The sequence below is a fragment of the Meles meles genome, chromosome 2 (genome assembly GCF_922984935.1).
Source record: "Meles meles chromosome 2, mMelMel3.1 paternal haplotype, whole genome shotgun sequence".
Taxonomy (NCBI): Eukaryota; Metazoa; Chordata; class Mammalia; order Carnivora; family Mustelidae; genus Meles; species Meles meles.
Genome location: NC_060067.1, coordinates 147,340,432 through 147,361,886, shown reverse-complemented (window position 1 = coordinate 147,361,886; position 21,455 = coordinate 147,340,432). Strand labels below are relative to the sequence as shown.

Sequence of the window (21,455 nt, the reverse complement as noted above, 5' to 3'; positions counted from 1 at the left end):
CATGAATTTGGGGGTCACACAAACATTCAAGCCAGAGCAGGGGCTCTTCATCTTTTTGAATCATAGACTCCTGTGGAAGTCTAGTAAATAATATTCTTTTTTTTTTTAAGATTTGATTTATTTATTTGACAGAGAGAGATCACAAGTATGCAGAGAGGCAGGCAGAGGCGGGTGGGAAGCAGGCTCCCCGTTGAGAAGAGAGCCCAATGCAGGGCTTGATCCCAGCACCCTGGGATCATGACCTGAGCTGAAAGCAGAGGCTTTAACCCACTGAGCCACCCAGGCGTCCCTAGCAAATAATATTCTTAAGTGCATTTTTAAAAGCATAGAATAGGGTACCTGAGTGGCTCAGTCGGTTAAGCATCTGCCTTCCACTCAGGTCATGATTCCAGGGTCCTGGGATCAAGCCTGACATGAGGATCCTTGCTCAGTAGGGAATCTGCTTCTCCCTCTGCCCCTCACCCCACTTGTGCTTTCTCTCTCTCTCTCAAATAAATAAATGAATACAATCTTTTAAAAAATTTTAAAAAGTTAAAGCATAGAATATATTCCTAGGAGACATAGAAAAGCTACAATAGACACATCTGTGTATATGTAGGCACCCACATATACCCATCATACATGACAGTAAACATCACTTGGAGACAGAATTACAGTTTAGAGATCAACTCTGCCTTCCAAAGAAAAGAAAAAATAAATAATAAAATAAAATAGCTAGAATTGTGCGAATACCAATTACATTAAAATACAGTTATCACTCCACTCCCCTCCAAAAATATAGTTATCAGATTACTTTTTAAAACCAAAATTTATAAGGCAATATATGTCTTAATATTAAATTATATTTTAATTACATTAAATAATTAATTAATAATTAATGTAATTAAATTAATTACATTAAATAAGATCTAGTGGCAGGTCAAACAACTATGTAATTTCAAAGGAATGATAAAGGCAGATGATATTTTGAGAGACCTTTCAATAATTGCAATATGATGTGAAAATATCAATGGTTTCTATTGGTATAAGGTCAGAGGTACAGCTAACACTTACTGTGACATGTTGCCCATATTCATAACTGAAGAAAAGGGTAACTGTCATTTGGAAATGCATGAAAATAAAATCGCAATTTTTTCCCATCCCATACTCAGCTCCCCAGATTCAAAACTTCTCTCTTTGTTTTCAAAAGTTGTCCTTTTCTCAGTGCTCACAAGGGCCTGGATGAAGAAACACACCTTCAGAAACCCCTTATCTTATAGTTCCTGCTCATGGCTCTCTGAATAAAGCTTACTCCTTATCCTACCCCTGACACCTTGGCTAAGGCTCTGTGCCTTAGAGGCTGCCATTCTTGGGGCATGGAGAGGAGGGTTGTCGTTATCATTCCCCAAACAATGTCCTGAACCCAGGATGCAGTTTGTAAAAAGAGAGAAGAGAATGAGCATTTACTGAGAACCTACTACGTGCCTGGCACTCTACTGTAGGCACTTTATAGTCACTATCTCAAGATGCCCTAAGGAAAGAGAAAGAAAATGGATTGGAGTGGATAAATGGGCTATTGCCCATTTAGCTAACTGTTACCCAGTTAGCACATGACTGTCCTTGGTTTTGAATCCAAGTCTATCTAATTCTAAAGTGCACAATCTTTTTTTAGTACATTATGCATTGCTGACACTGAGCTGGCCTCTTGACCATTCAGAATCAGTTTCCTTATCTGGATATAAGATATTGTGGATCATTTGAGAATCTGTATACAAGTGTTCTGTAAACTATAAGACACTTAGCACACATTACTGTTGTTATAATCATGTCACTGTTGTTATTATTAATGTCAGAAATTTGGCATAACTTCTGCAATCATCGGAAATCCTGGGCACCTAGACAATTCTGTAATAAATGAGCCAAAGTAAGAAGACTATGTCACAGTAATGTGGGGAATAATATTCTGATTTTTCCTGATAATTACCTTATTATTTAAGGAAATTGGGTCTTTTCTACTGAGGAAAACAATTTGCAAATTAAGAACAATTAAATATAATATTCACTTTCTAAGAACTTATGTAAAGCAAAACAGTAATTAAATTAATAATCTAAATATGATAAGAAAATCTCTTAATCAACACTAAGGTAAGATAAGCTTTATTTGAGGGGTCAAAATTTCTCATAATTCTTGGGCAGCAGCTCCATGAAAATGGATGTACAATCTCTTCTGAAATGCAAACTTGTTCTTGATTTTCCCCAAAAGTTTCATTGAGATATGTATTCACTTAAAGTAAAATGGTTTGTTTTGTCAATTTTTAATACTCTTTTTTCCTGTTTACAAAAACATCTGCTTATTTTGGAAGGGAAAAGAGAAATGCAGATCAAAGTTAAAATACCAGAGATAACGAATGTCAATTTGCTGTACAAACTTTTCAGCCAATTCTTAAACTTTTCAATAAATTCAATACTTTGTTTTCAAACTCTGACCCCTTTTAGCAAGCCAGATCCCTTTTAATGGATTTAGCAACAGTGACTTTCTATACTGGGGGCAAAAAATCTCTTTCCAGATAAAAGGAATACGTTCCAATGACCAGCTATGCAGCAACAGTTTAAAAGTATAGACGATCCACAGATCTTTAGGAAAGACACTTATTCTTTAAAAAAAAAAAAAAATTATGAAAAGTTACCATCTGAACCTCAAACTAAAGGAATAGGATTGTGTCAAAACCTGAGGACCTTGTGGAGAGGCAGAGGAGGACAGAGTTGGTTAAAAGAGGCAGGGAGGGGCACCTGTGTGGCTCAGTTTGTTAAGAATCTGCCTTCAGTTCAATTCATGGTCTCGGGGTCCTAGGATTTAGCTCCATATCAGGCTCCCTGCTCAGTGGGGAGTCTGCTTCTCCCTGTCCCTCTGCCCCTCCCTCTGATTACTCTTTCTCTGTCAAACAAACAAACAAACAAACAAATAAATAAATAAGGTAGAGAGAGGTTCTCAAGCTCCAAGCCTGTGTCCTATTTCCTGGGGCCTCCTGGTGGTCCCCTGGTACTCTCACATTAGCAATCTGACATGAGCTGGCTCCTCACCCCCATTGTCACTGTGGGGGTGGGAAAGTAGAGGGAAAGCAGTGCCCGAGTCCTAGACCTTCCTTTTTCTCACTCTGCAAAGCAAAATTGGTATTCGAGTCTTCATGATCCACTAAGTTAAGTAAAATGTAATTTCTGGGGACTGTAGAGCCCCACATTTTCTCACCAGTTTGCTAATGCCAGCATTTCTTTTGGCCAGGGATAAATCCTTCACTTTAGAAATAGAAATAACAAGATTCAGCTCCCAAAGTCTGGCTGAGGTAATAGTGCTGCATAAGAAAATTTTAATCGAAGTGTAATCAGGTGAGATGGAAAGTCATTTTGGAATACGTGTGGGGGCAGGGTACCCAGGACAAGAAGAGATTTGAATGAGGAAATTCATGAAGATCTGATGTTTCCCAGAATAAACTTTGTTTACTTTCAGCTGCTGGTGAACAAATAAAGGCCAGGCCAAATTATTTTTGTCATTCGGTTGCAAACATAGATGACACTGAGTACATAACTCCCAAGATGTGTCCCTGTGTGTAAGACTGCCAGCCACCACATAGGGCTTCCCTTGCAGTTTATTCAACAAGAATCCAAGATCCTGGAGCTGGATGTGATTTTTCAAAAATCACCTAGTCCAACCCCCTCATTTTCAGAAGAGGAAAGAAAATCCCAAAAAGTTAAATAAATTGTGAAAGATCTGATCTCTAGTTAATAGCTAGAATGCATGTCCCCAGAAACTTCTTGCAATCTTACTTTTATTTTGTTCATGATCCCTCTGCATAATTTTAACATTAAGAACTTCACAGATACACTAGATGGGGTTTACTTATATAAGGTTGCTGACCTACATCTCTGTTTACTCAAGATGTTGCCACCCACTATTTTTTTTTTTTTATAACAAGTATACCATGACACTAAAGAATTAATCATGGACACAAAAGATAGAGTGACTATGGTTAATTTTATATGTCAGTTTGATTGGGGCACAGGGTGCCTAGCTGTTTAGTTAAACATTATTCTGGGTGTTTCAGCAAGGGTGTTTTAGGTAAGATTAACATTTAAATCATTACACTTAAATGAAACAGATTGCCCTCCCTCATGATGGGTGGGCCTCATCTAACCAGTTGAAGGCCTGAATAAAACAAAAATGCTGACTCTCACCCAGGTAAGAGAAAAATTCCTGCCTGACAGTCTTCAAACTGGGATATCTATTTCTTTTCCTACCATTGGACCCAAACTGACATACCAGCTTTTCTCCATCTCCAACCCGCTAGCCTTCTGATTAAAAGCACACCAGTGAATCTCCTGGTTCTCTGGCCTACAGACTCAAACTTCCCTAGATTTCCAGCTTGTCAATTTACCCTACAGATCTTGGGACTTGTCAGTCTCTATAATCATGTGAGTTAATTCCCAATAATAATAAACCACTCAATGAATAAATGAATATCTTATTGGTTCTACTTTTCTGGAGTATCCCAATACAGTGACCTTTCCTAATGTTTTTATGTTGTGTCTCTCATGTACCTCAAAATACACTTTCAAGGAAACTTTATGAGCTTTTGCCCAGCTGTCAATATAAACCATTAGGTACACCACCATGGTTCATATACATTAAAGAACAAAGGAGTAGAATGAACATGAACTCCCAAAAGTCATTGCTAAAATGAATACTGTAATATTCAGGTTGTCTTAGGTAGCCCATCTGAGAAATACGGAGATTAAGTTCTTGGACTGATAAAATTTTATTACTAGATCAGAAGTTCTCTGGGAAAGAAAGTCAGGCTGGTGGTGATTGGCAGAAAGTGGGAAGAGAAAGAAGAGTCTGATAAAAATAGCAATAACCAGCATTTATTTTGTGCCTACTGTATTCCACATACTTTACAATCATTTATTTATCCAACAGATATTATTAAGCACTTCTAATGTGCCAGACATGGTTCAGGGTGCTAGGGATATAGCTCTGTGTAAAGAGACTTGATTTTCTGCTCTCATGGATCCTACATTTTAGAGAAGGGAGATAGGCAAGTAACAAAACTGGTGGAGAAAAATAAAGCAGGGTGGAGGGAGAGGTAGTATGAGGTGGAAAGTGTTATTACTGTCAGTAGGGTTGTCCCAGAAGACATTACCAAAACCAAGGTAATACTTGAGACTAGAGCTGAGTGAAGGAAGTCATATGGAGTATATTTTTCAGGCATGGGACTCAGTAACTGCAAATGGCCTAAGGCAGATGGATGTTTGTATACTCAAAGAAAACTACTCGGGCTGGGGCTGAGTTTTTAGCAAGAAAAGAGCAGTAGAAGATATGGTCATAAAAATAACGATGAGCCGCATCACGCAGAATCTTGAGTGAGAAGGACAATAATGGTGGTATAAATGAGATAACTGAGGCTCAGAGTGGTTTGTAATTTTCCCACAACTTAGCTAGTAAATGATGGAGCCGAGGATAGACCTATGTATATCTATCTGGGTCTAAATCCTTTACTCTTTCCATTTTTTACATTGTTTCTCCAGAAAAAGCTTCAAGCCACTCCAGTAGTTTTGTGTAGCCCTAGCATAATATTTTCAGTAAATATTTGTCTTTAAAAAAAAAAAAAAACCAACATATCACACATCCTTCCTCCTTGGAGGAAAATCCCCATTGTGAGTCTTGGCTTGCCACAGTAAAACCAAATCACCACACAGTTCTTCTCCCTAGCCCATAGCAGCTGGAGTGAGAGCATGGAATCTGGATCAACTCGATGACCCTACCCTAGACTTTGAGCTTTGAGGGTGTAGTCCAAAAGGACAGGGTCAGGTGGCCATCAAGGGTGTCTAGCAATGTTGGTGGCAGGGATCCAGCAGAGACAGGGGCAAGAGCAGCTCTTTGACCAGAGGTGCCTCCAGCAGGGCCTTGGTTGTATTCCGTGATCCCTCCCATTTTCTTAGCCTGATTTCAGCACTGCTAACAATGCTGCAAGCCAAAAAAGGTGAGGGAACATCTCCTTTAGCTCCAGTGAGGTACTCCTGTTGGAAAAAATTGTGCAAGACTTTGGAAAGAAAAAAAAGATTACCAAGTGTCGTCTTTAATGTACCCATCCCAGCTATCTCTGCCTTTTATCGTTTTGGAGCTATTTTTCAACTCTATAATTTGTAGAAAGCTGAAAATAATGCAAATGATTCTTCTCCATACAAATGCAAATTAGTTGTGTCCGATAGAATGCATTCCCACTTTCCTGTATCATTGTGTGATAGTTTAAATTCACCTTTCAACCAGTTATAAGTTCTCACCACACCCCCTCAGTAATTAACGGGTTAAAATCTGAGCTATGTCAAATCTTTTCCACATTCTTTAGTTGCCTGTGTATATAAATGTATGGTACATTGGAGTTTTCAACCAGTGACATCTTCCTGGTTTCCTTAACAATTAGTAAGTTAACTAAAATCCATGATGTATGTTCATTTTATATTTGTATCAGAGGCATGATTTGCCACTTAAAAAGATTATTCTTTAACAATAGTGAATAGGAAAATCATATCACTGTCCTGTCTTTAGCTGGGAGCTCTTTCCTCCTGACTTCCACCCACCATACACAGCCACGTACTTCAAGAGACAGGAGCCCCAAATGCTGGCCTTAGCTCTCACCTTAACCAACTATTAAATTCACATAGCCTCCCTGGACTTCAGTTCCCTCATCTTTGAAATAACGAGGATGAATTCAGTTCTAGAATCCCTGGGTAGCTCAGTCAGTTAAGCGTCTGCCCTCAGCTCAGGTCATGATCCTGAGGTCCTGGGATCAAGTCCCACATTGGGCTCCTTCCTCTGCAGGGAGCCTGCTTCTCCCCTGCCTGCCACTCCCTCTGCTTGTGCTCTCTCTCCCCCTCTCCTCATCTCTCTGATAAATAAATAAATAAAATCTTCTAAAAAAAAAAAGAGATCCAACTCAGCTCTGACTTCTCATGACTAACTATGTTACATGCCCTTACGTTTTCTCCTCACTATCTTTTATGATTTTCTCGTCCCTTTTTTCCAGGTACTGCTGTATTTATTTCCCCTTATTTCACTTTCTGCCACAGCATGCCCTATTTTCCTTTTCTTGCTTTCTCATGGTTCAATTCCTCGATACTCAGCTTCCTGTCTCCCTACATCTCAATAAACATACACACGAATACAAACCTCTTGTGGGAACCAAAAGACAATAACAAACTTGTAGTTATTATAGGATTACATGGAAGAAACAAGTAATTTCCACTCTGCTTTGCCCTTAATCCCTCCAAAGGAGCTACCTCAAAATAAACAAACACTTCACTGAAAAACAAACTAGTTGAACAAACAAACCACTTTGATCTCACTATTCAGAGGTAGGTAATAATAGCACAAGAGGTGGGCTTTCTTTTTTCTTCTCCATTCCCCTTGCCAGAACCACATTCAGGCTTCCCCAGCTGTGTGGGGAGAATGCACATTGAGGATGACTCTGTAGCTTCCATAGACAACTGGTCAGGCCTCCATGCCAGAACTCAGGAGTTCTAGATTCTCTCCCAGCACCTTTGAGGTCAGCCATCCTCAGGGAATCTGCTCTTACAAAATGCTTTCATGTGCGATTTTCTACCAAGTTCCATTAAGAATTCAAATGGATCTAAAAAAAAGATCCAGGAAGAAAGCCAAATTAGATTCTCCAAAGAGTTGTTTCTAGCAGTCATTGCTGGCCAGTGTGATGTTCTTTCTGAGCTTTCTTATAGCTCTTAAAATGTCGTGGGGTGTTTGGAGGTTGAAGGGATTGTGCCAAGCAGAAAGGCAAGAAGAACTTCCAGGCCAAGGATATCCAAGTAGGACTCTTCAAAGGACCCCTATAGTTCAATGTGGCTGCAGCAAGGGGGCTTTGTAGGGACGGCGGGGGCGGGGGGGAAAGGATGAAGAGGAGGCAAGCCCCGGAAGATAAGGTGAGAGCTAGACTACCAGGGCCACACTGTTACCTATACCACCAGGAAGCTCCCAAAAGGAAATCTCAGTCAGATTTGCCACCTTGTTAGTTTATAATTCCACAAAACGTGGCAATGTGACATCTGAAATATTCTGAAATGTCCCCATTTGAGGTACTCATTCAAACCAACAGCATGTCCTCAGAGACAAATACTGCATAGTCATTTGACCCTAAAGGTTTGCTGAAAATAGATGTGTAGCTGGGAGTTTTTGTTTTTCTCCATGCAAACATATGTGAGCGATTATCTTTCTCTTCCCACACCTCACCTTCCAGCAGCAAGAATACATGGAGCAATCATCAGTAAAATAAACAAGCATAGTTGCAGTAATTCCAAATACTTTATGGTACACTAATGACCCAGGAATTTCGTTGGAAGAACATGATCATCTTCTGTCAAAGACTTTCAAACACATATTCACTTGACTGATTTTGGTCTCCTAGGGATAATCTGGACAGGTGATTCTTCAGCCAGCTTGTTTAATGACTAGCACGGGGAGGCATGGCTTCCACGCCTGGTGAACTTTGTTGAGCAGAGGCCTAGAAAGAGGAACTGCCACTTTGATAAATTCGAATGGTTGCTTGAATTTAAAATCTCCTGTTCCAAGGTACAACCAGCCCCGAACAGAGTCAAGAGATCAGGTTTGCCTTTAACGTGCTTCCCACCTCACCCGCACCTTCATTCTTGTTCTGTCCCTGTCCTACTGAGACACACCAGGCATCTTAGTCAGCCAAAGCTGCCATAACAAAATGTCATAGACTGGGTGGTTTAGTAGGAATTTATTTGTCACAGTCTGGAGCCTGGGAAGGCAAAATCAAATTGCTACCAGGGTCAGTGAGTGGTGAGAGCTCTCTCCTCTCGAGTAGCAGACAACTACCATGGGGCTACATCTTGTGGCCTATTCTCTGTTCTCAGAGGGAGCAAGAGATCTCCTCCTTTTTCTAAGGGCAGTAATCCCATCATAAAGTCCCCATTCTCATGATTTCATCTAATCTACATACCTCCATTGACCACAACTCCAAATACCACGTTGGAGGTAAAGGCTTCAACATATGAATTGAGGGGGAGGGGGACACAAATATTTATTCCATAACATTCCACCCCTAGCCCCTCAAAAGTCATGCCCTTTTTGCACACAAAACACATTCATTCCATCCCAATGGCTCTATGACTCTTAACTCATTCCAGTGTCAACTTCTCAAGTCTAAAGTCCAAAGTCTTATGTAAATATCATCTAAATCAGATATGGGTAAAACTTGAGAGATGGTTCTTCCTCAGGCAAAATTCCTTTCCAGCTGTGAACCTATGAAATCAGACAAATGATGTGCTTCCAAAGTACAATGGTGGGACAGGCACATTTCCATTCCAAGAGGGAGAAATAGGAAAGAGGGGGAAAAGTGGTGGTCTTTAAGTAACTCTAAAGCCTAGCAAGGCAAATTCCATCAGATCTTAAGACATGAGACATCCTCTTTGGTTTAACGGCCTGCCTTCAGAATTCACTGGGACAGCAGTCCCACCTCCAAGGCTTTGCCAGACAGGAGTTGCACCTGAACATTTAGAGTTGGGGGGAGCTCCTAATGTTCCATAGGTCAGCTCTACTCCTGAGGCATGAATGGGATCTTCCTGGTACAAAAAAACAAGAGAGGCAGTCCTACCCTTTGAAAATGAGGGAGAGAGAGACTTGCCTCTGGACCTCTGATGGTTGTGGTAGTCCTCATGATCTCTGGATCTCCTTCTGGGTCATTCTTTCCTTTCCTTGAAGAACAGCACACATTCACAGCCAACTAGGTCTATTATCTTGTCTTATAGAATCCAAGAACTCTGGTAGCCTTTTTTCATTTTGTTCCATCTCTAACCCTTCAGTTCAAACTGGCAGTGTTTCTTCTATAATCCTCTAACTTTTATCAAGTGGTAGTACATTCATGCCCTTGGTGTTCTTTTCAGAACATACTTTTTGTCATTTTTTGCAATATGGACAGGTGAGAATTTTCCAAATATTCAAGTTCTGGTTATTTTTTATATAATAATTCCTTCTGCAAGTCATCTGGCTCTTCTCTCATTTTACCCTTCTCTCACCTCTCTGGTTCTCTCATTCTTCAGTCAGGGGAGTCAAGACACTCCTTCTACACTTTGCTTAGAAATCTCCTCAGCTAAATATCTAATTTCATCACTCACAAGCTTTATCTTCCATAAAACGCTAGAACACAAATTCTTTGCCACTTCTTAACAAAGATCACTTTCCCTCCATTTTCGAATAAGATGTTCCTCATTTCCATCTGAGACTTCCCAGAATCATCCTTAATGTTCATATTTCTAGCATGAACCTCAAAACTCTTCCAGCCTTTGCCCATTTCCCAGTTCTAAAGCATCTTCCACATTTTTAGGTACTTGTTACAATAGCACCCTCACTTCATATATTCATATATACATATATATATATGAATGATATGGAGAGAATGATTGATTAATTGGTTATAAGTAATTGGCTTGTGCAATTACGGAGACTGAGAAGTCTCAAGATCTGCAGTTGGCAAATTGAGAGACCCAAGAGAACCAAACATGCAAGTTTCATTCTGAGTTCAAATCCAAAGGCTGGAGAAGACTGATGTGCCAAGCAAAAGACAGGCATAGAGATAGAATTCTTTCTTTCTCAGACTTTTTACTCTATTCAGGCCTTTGACAGATGGGGTGAGGCCCACTCATACTGAGGGGGTGAGGGCGGCTGGCGGACAATCTGCTTTACTCAGTCTACTGATCCACGTGTTAACCTCATTCAGAAACATCCTCACAGATATACCTGGATAGAATGTTTAACCAAATATCTGGGCACCTCAGGGCGAGGTCAAGATGACATATAAAATTAAGCAACACACAAGTCCGTCTACCTTGAGCTGACTTCTCTTTTCCTCACATGTTTTACCCTAGCTTTTCTTGTTTCTCACGATTTTCTGACTTTGTCCAATAATCAGTCTTTCAAAGAGACTGTTTGATTGCCCTAAAAATTACTACAAAGATATTGATGAGTGCAAATGACTTAACAATTGTTCTACCTATTGCATTTAACTTGTACTCAAGAAAAAAATTTTCCGTTGTATTGTGGTAAAATACACACAGCATAAAATTTACCATCTTAACCATCTTAAAATGTACAATTTAGTGAGATTAAGTACCTTAACAATATCACATAGCCATTGCCACTATCTATTTCCAGAAAATTTGCAACACCTCAAGAGGAAAGCCCATACTAATTCCCTGCTCCCCAACCCCCAGCCCCTAGAAACCACTAATCTGCTTTCTGTCTCTATGTATTTGTCCATTCTGGGGATTTCATATAAATGGAATCACACACTATGTGACCTTCTGGATCTGGCTTCCTTCACTTAGCTAAAGCCTAGAGAAATGTTAGAAGGTGAAAATGGAAAGTAGAATATATTTTGTGATATAAACATTTGAGGTATCTTTAAATTTCTTTATATCTTTATCTATATCTTTAAAATTACACCAACTTTCAGGGTGCCTGGGTGGTTCAGTTGGTTAAGCGTCTGCCTTCCACTCAGGTCATGCTCTCAGGGTCCTGGGATTGAACCCCACCCTGGGCTTCCTGCTCAGTGGGGAATCTGCTTCTCCCTCTTCCTCTTTGATCTCTCTGGCTCTCACTCTCTCTCTCAAATAAATAAATAAAAATCTTTTTTAAAAATTACACCAACTTTCTATTTAACTATTTTATTTTACCAAGATTTAGGGAACTCATCTGTAATCCATCTCCCCCAGACATTCCACTTAATATTATTCTTTCTTTCCATAGAGCTTTAAGGCAGCCAAACACAAGCTAGCATCAGGCCAGGAAGGAGACTGTGAGGACACTTCAGAGGGCCCATCTCCCCCAACAGAGAGGCCTTCCTTCCCTGCAAGTGACCTGGCAAAACCATGGGAGTCATAAGGTCATACGGCCCTGAGGGACACAAAGATGTTTGTCCCCTGACACTTTAGGTCTTGATGAAAATAAAAGCAAGCACATCTCTGGCAGCAGAGTAAATTATTCACGGGCTTTATTTAAAAAGACAGTATTTATAGGAAAAAGAAATGGACACCATTTCAATTTCCAAAATCATTTCCAGAAAAAGAACATTCCTAATCAAATGTGAGTCAAAGATACTGCCTTCACGGTTCGCCCAGCATAGTGACTGAATTATCAAAGGATCCCAGGTTTGCTTGATACTGGTTTCTACAATGTGGGTAATTTGAAAGGATACATAGCTTTACCGGGAATGTGCTACACAGATGGCCAGCCCAGACTGCAAGTCTGCTAAGTTTTATGGGAAACGAGCAGTTTGGCAGCCCCCCAGTCTAAAGGGTTTGAGAATGGCATGCCAGCAGGGCTCAGGCCGCAGGAGTCATTCTGAAACACTGAAGCCTGGAGGCCCCACTTGAGGGTTTTAGCCTGTGCAGGAGATTTTATGTGCTACAAGCTCCCACAGCTTTATTAGGTCTAACGAACCTACATAAGCAGAAAGCTTTACTTTTTCAGAGCTTCATTTTTACTTAGTTCCTATTTTTATTAATAACCAAACGCAAAGAGGTTGTAAATATTTTTAGTATTTATTTCTATCCTGTTACTATTTCTATTTTTGCCATGATCAAAGTCTAGATTCATCCTCAGATGAGTTCATGTGCCTTTCCTGCTCCTGTTTCAAAATACGGACTGCGTAGTCTTTATAATTTTATTCCATGATGACTAGCTTAGATTTAATCATATACACAAGCCTCAGTAACTCCATAAACAAATCCATGTGAGGATAAAAGAAAGACCATAGGCCCAGTCTGAGTACAAAAGCCTTTATATTTTTCTCCTTCTTTTTAGAAGTTTCTGAGGTTTGTAACTGAACACAGTGGACTCTGGTTAAAAATTCATGATTCTTTTTTAAATAACACCGTTTCTCTTTTTATGGATCTGTCAGTCCATAAGGATCCCTATTTAACAGCATAAATATTTACATTCAAAAAACATGACTACAAGGTGAGGTCACTGGATTTTAACAAATACACCTGAATTTATCCATACAAATAAATGATGTCTCCCTTAAATAGGTAGCAACAGTCCAAGGATATTGCTATTGTTCAAAAGGATTTTGGAACTTCAGTGAGGAACTGCCTTTCTTCACACACTGAGGGAATTGCTTCAAATATCCTTAATGGTTAAAAATATATATGCGTTTCTCATCGGTATAAGCTTCATTTTCAGAAACAACCAAATCACTCAGTAAAGCAAATGGTAATTAACTGTATAGAACTGCTTTAGCCTAAATAAGAAGTGACTAAAATATAAGAAGACTAGCTTTTTCTTTAATATGATTCCTTAATTATTTTCAGTGGTAATTCCAAAAAAATTTCCTAAAATATTTAGAATAGCAGCATTATAGTTAAAAGAAGGGTCTAGACCTCCAAAGCAACTCCTGAAAAGGAGGACTTTCGTATGAATATATGGGGGGTTTGGGTTGTTGGTTGTTTTTTTTTTTAAGATTTTATTTATTTATTTGAGAGGAAGAGAGAGACAGAAAGAACATGCGTCGGGAGGAGCAGAGGAAGAAGGAAAGGGAGATGCAGACTTCCTGCTGAGTACAGAGCCACCTAGGCAGGGTTTGATCCCAGAACACCCAATATCATGACCTGAGCTGAAGTCAGACACTTAACCAACTGAGCCATCCAGGCACCCCATGGAGGGTTTGGTCTTGTTTTAAGAAAAACAGGCTATCCTACTTGATTTTCACAGAAACCCCATGTTAACAATGACTAGATATGGGAGTTGACTGTTTTTCAGCTTATGCCATTTAATAATTTAACAATTTGATCTTTGGAGTGAACAGAAGGGCAAAATCCAAAATACCTTCATAGAACTCTGCTTTTGTGATATCTTCCAAAACAAAATGTTCATATGGCTATACAATCTGGAAGTCAATGTATATACTAAGCCTAAGAGATAAAAGTATATTCAATGTACATATGAATATTAACAAAATATTCAAAAATTAACTCTGCTCTTTAGAATTTATTCTTTTGGTTTCAAAGTCTTGTTTTCCAAAGCTAATTTCTTTCTTTTTTTTTTTTAAGATTGATTTTATTTATTTATTTATTTATCAGAGAAAGAGCACAAGCAAGGGAAGTGGTAGACAGAGGGAAGAACAGGCTCCCCACTGAGCAAGGGCCCGCCCCCCCCCTTGTGAGACTCATCCCAGGACCCTGGTATCATAATCTGAGCTGAAGGCAGACACTTAACCAACTGAGCCACCCAGGCATCCCTCCAAAGCTAATTTCATTAAGCATGTTAATGATTGGTTTGCAAAAATAGAATGTACTGGAATGTTGGGCACTGTACAAATTGATTTAAATGAGTTTTGTATGTCACCCACATAGAGATAAATAATATAGGTAAGCCTGTATTTTAGTTTTGTATTTCTGTTGATGGAAGGGAGAAGGAAATTCTTGCATGCCAGGCACCTATTGTACACAAAGGTTGAACAGGTTACTAATTTAATCCTCTCCACATCTCTGAAGTAAATATTTTTAGCCCCATTTATAGGTGAAGAAACTGAGACTTGGGGAATTTAAACAGCAGAATACTGGCATACCACTGGCAAGTAGAAGAAACGCACTCAAAATTACCTGACCAGGGCAGAGAGAAAAGTCAAAGGTCACACTGATGTGGATTCCCCCCCCCCCCCCAAAAACTGATGCTATCATTCCACCTAATTTTTTTCCATTAATCTCAAATCTCAAATCTTTTGTCATAATTTTCTGCAAAATGAAATAGTGCAATTACCTCCTGATCTGGGAAAATAAAATATTCAATGAATTTTTATTGAGTTATTTATATAAGGAGCCTTTGGAAACCAGTTAAGTGCTTGAACCGGTTAAGTGCTGGGTGGGAGATATAAAAATAAAGCAAGCTAAATGAAGAACTGTTGAAGTGAATAAAGCAAATGGGAAAAAAATCATGATCCTGAGTTTAAAAAAACACTTGCAGCCTTAATCATCTATGGAGGTTATAGGTTAAAGATTTAACTTAGGGAAAGGATAAAGAGGAGATCCTTCAAATAAAACATAAGAGGAAGTTGAGAATCAACACCAGGGCATTTCATTTGACCTTAGAGACATATTTAAATTGGTGACTTTTTTGTTTTTAAGGGTGTTTCTGATTTGTTGTTGCTGTTGTTGTTGTTAATGGCCTCGATTTTCCAGTTATCTCCTAGTTTTATTCTGCTTAGTGAAGCTTGTTCATTTTTACCTTTTATTGTCTTGTTCAGCCCCTACTGACTGACAATTTGAAAGGAAAGAAAGTAAAATAAAGCACCTGGTTTAAGTAATGAATTTTTTTTTCATTATCCTAACGGATAACAATCCATTTTCCAAATAAATACAGGCTCTATAATTTACTAATATTTTGTGAGGTTCTTACCTTAATTCTGCAAGTTTCCTTCTCATTGTCTTCTGTCTCTCCATTCATCACCCAAACTAACAGCCCCCCCCCACCCCCCCCACCCCCCCCCACCCCCGCAAATCCTAAAAGGGATTAAAGCTGAAGTGATTGATGTTTGGACAGTGATGTGGCCCAAAAATTATCTTATCCAGAAATTTTGACTTAATATGTTATCTGAGGAGCTCACAAAATCTCAAAATAAATTGCATAATTCTGGCTTTTTTGGTTTGTTTTCTGTAAGTCTGTATCTATTTCTAAGCTAAAAAGATATATAGAAACTTGTATGCATTGTTCATCTTAAATTGACATCTTATGAAGCTGCGCTGAGTACAGAATTTTCTTTCACTTCAAAGGGCAGACCACAGGGTACACAGAAAGAAGGAATTGGGTCCTTCCAGCCAAACACTGCCCTCTGGCACTCATACTCAACTCCCCTGGGATAGAAGAGGGCAAACTCTGGCCCCTTGTAGCCCTAGGTAACATTTCCCACAACCCCTGACTCATAAATATTGACATTTGGGAAAAACAAGAGCAAAAAAGAAAAAAAGAGCTTACCCCAGAAAAAAAGTTGTTTTCGAGTTGAAATGGTCATATATTTTCTGAAGCTTGATTTATATCGAATATACTGATATAATTTTAAATAAAATATACCTCATCTTAATACTCAAAATATAGTCTTATCCATCAACAACTTGAGAATATAGAAAACAAAATTTTTGACAGAGTTTTAAAATGTATTTTTCCACCCAGAAAATGGTTTTAACTAACAGGACTGGGTTGATGCAATTTTTTCTAAAAGTAATAACATAATGTTCTCAGAGAAAACCTTTTTTGCTGGATATGAATTTTTAAATCATTGTGAATTTAAAATTCTTTATTTTCAGCAAAGTCTTTTTTTTTTCCTCTTAAATACTTGTCTCCCCTACAACCACCACCCCAGGCTTCAAGAAACAGAAATAATATGGCTAAGACCTAAGAATTCTTCACAGACCCAGCCTGTGTTTTTCCACTGTGGTACTACAGCACAGCCTGGTGGTGATTACTGTTTTTACAATGGTTTATGCCTGTGAATGACCAAAATTACAAACCAAAAGAAAAGAATGCCTAGAAAATAGCCTTTTAGAAAATAAAGTATCAGGAAAAAGAACTGTAGAGTAGCACTCTTAAATCATAATTATGATAGATCTCCTGATAGTTTCTAAAATAATATACATGAAGAATGGTTTAGTAAGGTTACTGATGAGTCAATGACACACACTGATACAATTTTAACATTCATATATTTACATAATCCCCCTTTTTATGACTTTTTCAAATGTGTCAACAATGCTTCAAAAGCAAAATCATTTAAGGGCAAAGATATCTTTAATAGGTGGCAAAGTAAACTAAACATTTTATCAGCTGTGGCAGAAATCAGCCGTGACAGGTAATAAGCACCATTAAAAAACCAAAAAGGTCACCAAACTGTGGAAAGAACCAAGATGCCCTTCAACGGATGAATGGATAAGGAAGATGTGGTCCATATACACAATGGAGTATTATGCCTCCATCAGAAAGGACGAATACCCAACTTTTGTAGCAACATGGACGGGACTGGAAGAAATTATGCTGAGCGAAATAAGTCAAGCAGAGAGAGTCAAGTATCATATGGTCTCACTTATTTGTGGAGCATAACAAATAACATGGAGGACATGGGGAGATGGAGAGGAGAGGGAGTTGAGGGAAACTGGAAGGGGAGATGAACCATGAGAGACTATGGACTCTGAAAAACAACCAGAGTGGTTATGAAGGGGTGGCGGGGGGGGGGGGGGGGGAGTGCGGGGGGGGGGGTGGGAGGTTGAGGAACCAGGTGGTGGGTAATAGGGAGGGCACGTACTGCATGGAGCACTGGGTGTGATGCCAAAACAATGAACACTGTTATACTGTAAATAAACAAAAATAAATAAAAAAATATTTTTATTAAAAAAAAAACAAAAAACAAAAAGAAAAGATGTATTTGTCATAGGAGTTTCCTTAACTGTCAAATTTTAGCCAACAAGAATCTAGTCAATCAGGCTCATTTCCATTCTTTTTTTTTTAAGATTTTATTTATGTATTTGAGGGAGAGCACACACAGGCAGGCAGGCAACAAAGGCAGAGAGAGAGGTGAAGCAGGCTCCCTGCTGAGCAAGGAGCCTGATGCAGGACTCTATCCCAGGACCTAAGCAGAAGGCAGACATTTAACCAACTGAGCCCACCCAGGTGCCCCAGACTCATTTCCATTCTTAAAAGCGTTCTTAGAATTGTTTCTCCTAGAAGCAAAGACAATTTTATATGCTTTTCTTTCACAGCTAACAATACCACTGATGCAAGACCTTATGGACAAAATGGTAATTTACAGTCTCTATTATCATTATATGTTTTTAAGACTTTACATTCATCCTCTTATTTAATCCTTTTAATAACCCTATGAAATTAATGATCAGTATCTCCCTCTTACAGAGTATAACACTAAGGCTTAGAGATATAACTTGTTCGAGGTCACTCACCCGATGAATGACGGAACCAAACCCTTCTCCAAGTCCATGCTCAGGCTCTGGCACATCATAGGTCCACAAATTGGCTGATTCAGTGAACAAAAACACCTGTTAGAGGATAGTAAAGTTAAGCCTGTATTAGATCCAGTCCATCTGGTCATTTATTCAACAAGGTTTAGACATACTTTAACTTTTCTTGCGTCCGCATGCACTTGTACTCTTCTGAGCCTGCAAAGTGCCTTCTATTTTCCAGAAAAGAACAAAGCAGCAGCAGTACCAGGCCAGAGACACCTGAGCCTCACACCTGAGCTGTTTTATCCATGAGGTACTAACAGAATCTCTATAGTTTTTATGCTACAGATTCCTTTGGAAGTCTAGTGAAGCTTCTGGAACCCTTCCCAAAATAATCTTATTAAATATATTACAAAGCAAACTAACTATCCAAAATATTTTCAAATACTTTTTTAAAGATTTATTTATTTATTTATTTGACAGAGAGAAAGAGAGAGATCACAAGTAGGCAGAGCAGTGGGCAGAGAGAGAGGGGAAGCAGGCTCCCCGCTGAGCAGAAAGTCCAATGTGGGGCTGGATCCCAAGACCCTGAGATCATGACCTGAGCTGAAGGAGAGGTTTAACCCACTGAGCCACCCAGGTGCCCCCATCAAATACTTTTTAAAAAGTAATTGGCAATATATGTGCTAATTTATTAATCCATGAAATAATGAGACTAGCATTAGTAGCAGATTTAATAACCACTGTATTGATATAAATGGTATTTTGAGATATCTACAACTACTATAAAACTTAATATCTGTGACTTCTTTTGGCAAGAGAGATAATATTATATTAATATGATATGTGACATTGATTCGTAATTAAAGAAAAAGCCAAATTTCAGTTTGAAGTTAATGAAAATAATTTTTTTTCATTCATTTCATTTCATTCAAGTTCATGCTCCTAAAATTAAGAAATCAGGCTAATCTCCATGTATGAAAAACCCAAAGCAAATATTATTCTCAATGGAGAAAAACCGAGAGCTTTTCCCCTAAAGTCAGGAACACGGCATGTCCACTATCACCACTGCTATTCAACATAGTACTAGAAGTCCTAGCCTCAGCAATCAGAAAACAAAAAGGAATAAAAGGCATCCGAATCAGCAAAGAAGAAGTCAAACTCTCACTCTCTGCAGATGATATGATACTTTATGTGGGAAACCCAAAAGACTCCACCCTAAAACTGCTAGAACTCATACAGGAATTCAGTGAAGTGTCAAGATACAAAATCAATGCACAGAAATCAGTTGCATTTCTATATACCAACAACAAGACAGAAGAAAGAGAAATTAAAGAGTCGATCCCATTTAAAATTGCACCCAAAACCGTAAGATACTTAGGAATAAATCTAACCAACGAGGCAAAGTATCTGTACTCAGAAAACTCTAAAGTACTCATGAAAGAAATTGAGGAAGAAACAAAGAAATGGAAAAAAAAAAAAAAAAACATGCTCATGGGTTGGAAGGACAAGCACTGTGAAAATGTCTATGCTACCTAGAACAATCTACGCATTTAATGATATCCTTATCAAAGTACCATCAACTTTTTTCAAAGAAATAGAACAAATTGGGGCACCTGGGTGACTCAGTCATTAAGCATCTGCCTTGGCTCAGGTCATGATTCCAGGGTCCTGGGATAGAGCCCTGCATTGGGCTCCCTGCTCAGCAGAACCTGCTTCTCCCTCTCCCACTCCCCCTGCTTGTGTTCCCTCTCTCTGTGTGTCTATCTCTGTCAAATAAATAAATAAAATCTTAAAAAAAAAAAGAAATGGAACAAATAATCCTAAAATTTATACGGAGACAGAAAAGACCCCGAATAGCCAGAGGAATGTTGAAAAAGGAAGCCAAAGTTGGTGGCATCACAATTCCAGACTTCAAGCTCTATTACAAAGCTGTTATCATCAAGACTGTATGGTACTGGAACAAAAACAGACACATAGATCAATGGAACAAAACAGAGAGCCCAGAAATGGACCCTCAACTCTATGGTCAACTGATGTTTGACAAAGCAGGGAAGAATGTCCTATAGAAAAAAAGACAGTCTTTTCAACAAATGGCTTTGGGAAAATTGGACAGCCACATGCAGAAGAATGAAACTGGACCATTTTCTTACATCACACACAAAAATAGACTCGAAATGGATGAAAGACCTCAATGTGAGACAGGAATCCATCAAAGTCCTTGAGGAGAACACAGGCAACAACCTCTTCAATCTCAGTCACAGCAGCTTCTTCCTAGAAACATCACCAAAGGCAAGGGAAGCAAGGGCAAAAGTGAACTATTGGGACTTCATCAAGATATAAAGTTTTTGCACAGCAAAGGAAAAGTCAACAAAACCAAAAGAAACAGACAGAATGGGAAAAGATATTTGCAAATGACATATCAGATTAAGGGCTAGTATCGAAAATCTACAAAGAACTTCTCAAACTCAACACCCAAAGAACAAATAATCCAATCAAGAAGTGGGCAGAAAAAAAAATTAAAAATTAAAAAAAAAAAAAGAAGTGGGCAGAAGAAATGAACAGATATATCTGGAAAGAAGACATCCAGGTGGCCAACAGACACATGAAAAAGTGCTCCATATCACTCGGCATCAGGGAAATACAAATGAAAACCACAATGAGATACCACCTCACACCAGTCAGAAAGGCTAAAGTTAACAAGTCAGGAAATGACACGTGTTAGCGAGGATGTGGAGAAAGGGGAACCCTCCTGTACTGTTGGTGGGCATGCAAGCTCATGTAGCCACTCTGGAAAATAGTATGGAGGTTCCACAAAAAGTTGAAAATAGAGCTACCCTATGGGACCCAGTAATCGCACTGCTGGGTATTTAAACCCTAAAGATACAAATGTAGTGATCCGAAGGGGCACGTGCACCCGAATGTTTATAGCAGCAATGCCCACAACAAACAATTGAAAGAGCCTAGATGTCCATTAACAGATGAATGGATAAAGAAGATTACACACACACACACACACACACACACACACACACACAGGAATACTATGCAGCCATCAAAGAAAATGAAATCTTGCCATTTGCAATGATGTGGATGGAACTAGGGGATATTAAGCTAAGTTAAATAAGTCAATCAGAGAAAGACGATCATATGATATCCCTGATATGAGGATTTGAGAGGCAAGGTGGGGGGTTGTGGGTGGAAAGGAGGGAAAAATGAAACAAGGTGGGACTGGGGAAGGGAGACAAACCATGAGACTCTTAGTCTCACAAAACAAACTGCAGGGGGGTGGGGGCTAGGAGGGATGGGACGGTTGGGGGATGAACATTGGGGAGGGTTTGTGCTATGGTGAGTGCTGTGAATTATGTAAGACTGGTGATTCATAGACCCATACTCCTGAAACAAATAATATATTATATGTTAATTTAAAATTTTTAAGAAAAAAAATC

At 39.0% G+C, this 21,455-nt stretch overlaps 1 long non-coding RNA gene across 6 annotated transcripts in view; it reads right to left on the bottom strand.

Annotated features, from left to right (window-relative positions):
* Nucleotides 1–21,455, bottom strand: part of LOC123935034 — a 102,040-nt gene that overhangs the window by 45,067 nt on the left and 35,518 nt on the right. For all 6 annotated transcript variants that reach the window (XR_006816872.1, XR_006816870.1, XR_006816869.1 and 3 more), the window contains one exon: nt 18,007–18,102. This is a non-coding gene — a long non-coding RNA (uncharacterized LOC123935034). The remainder of the gene's footprint in view (nt 1–18,006; nt 18,103–21,455) is intronic.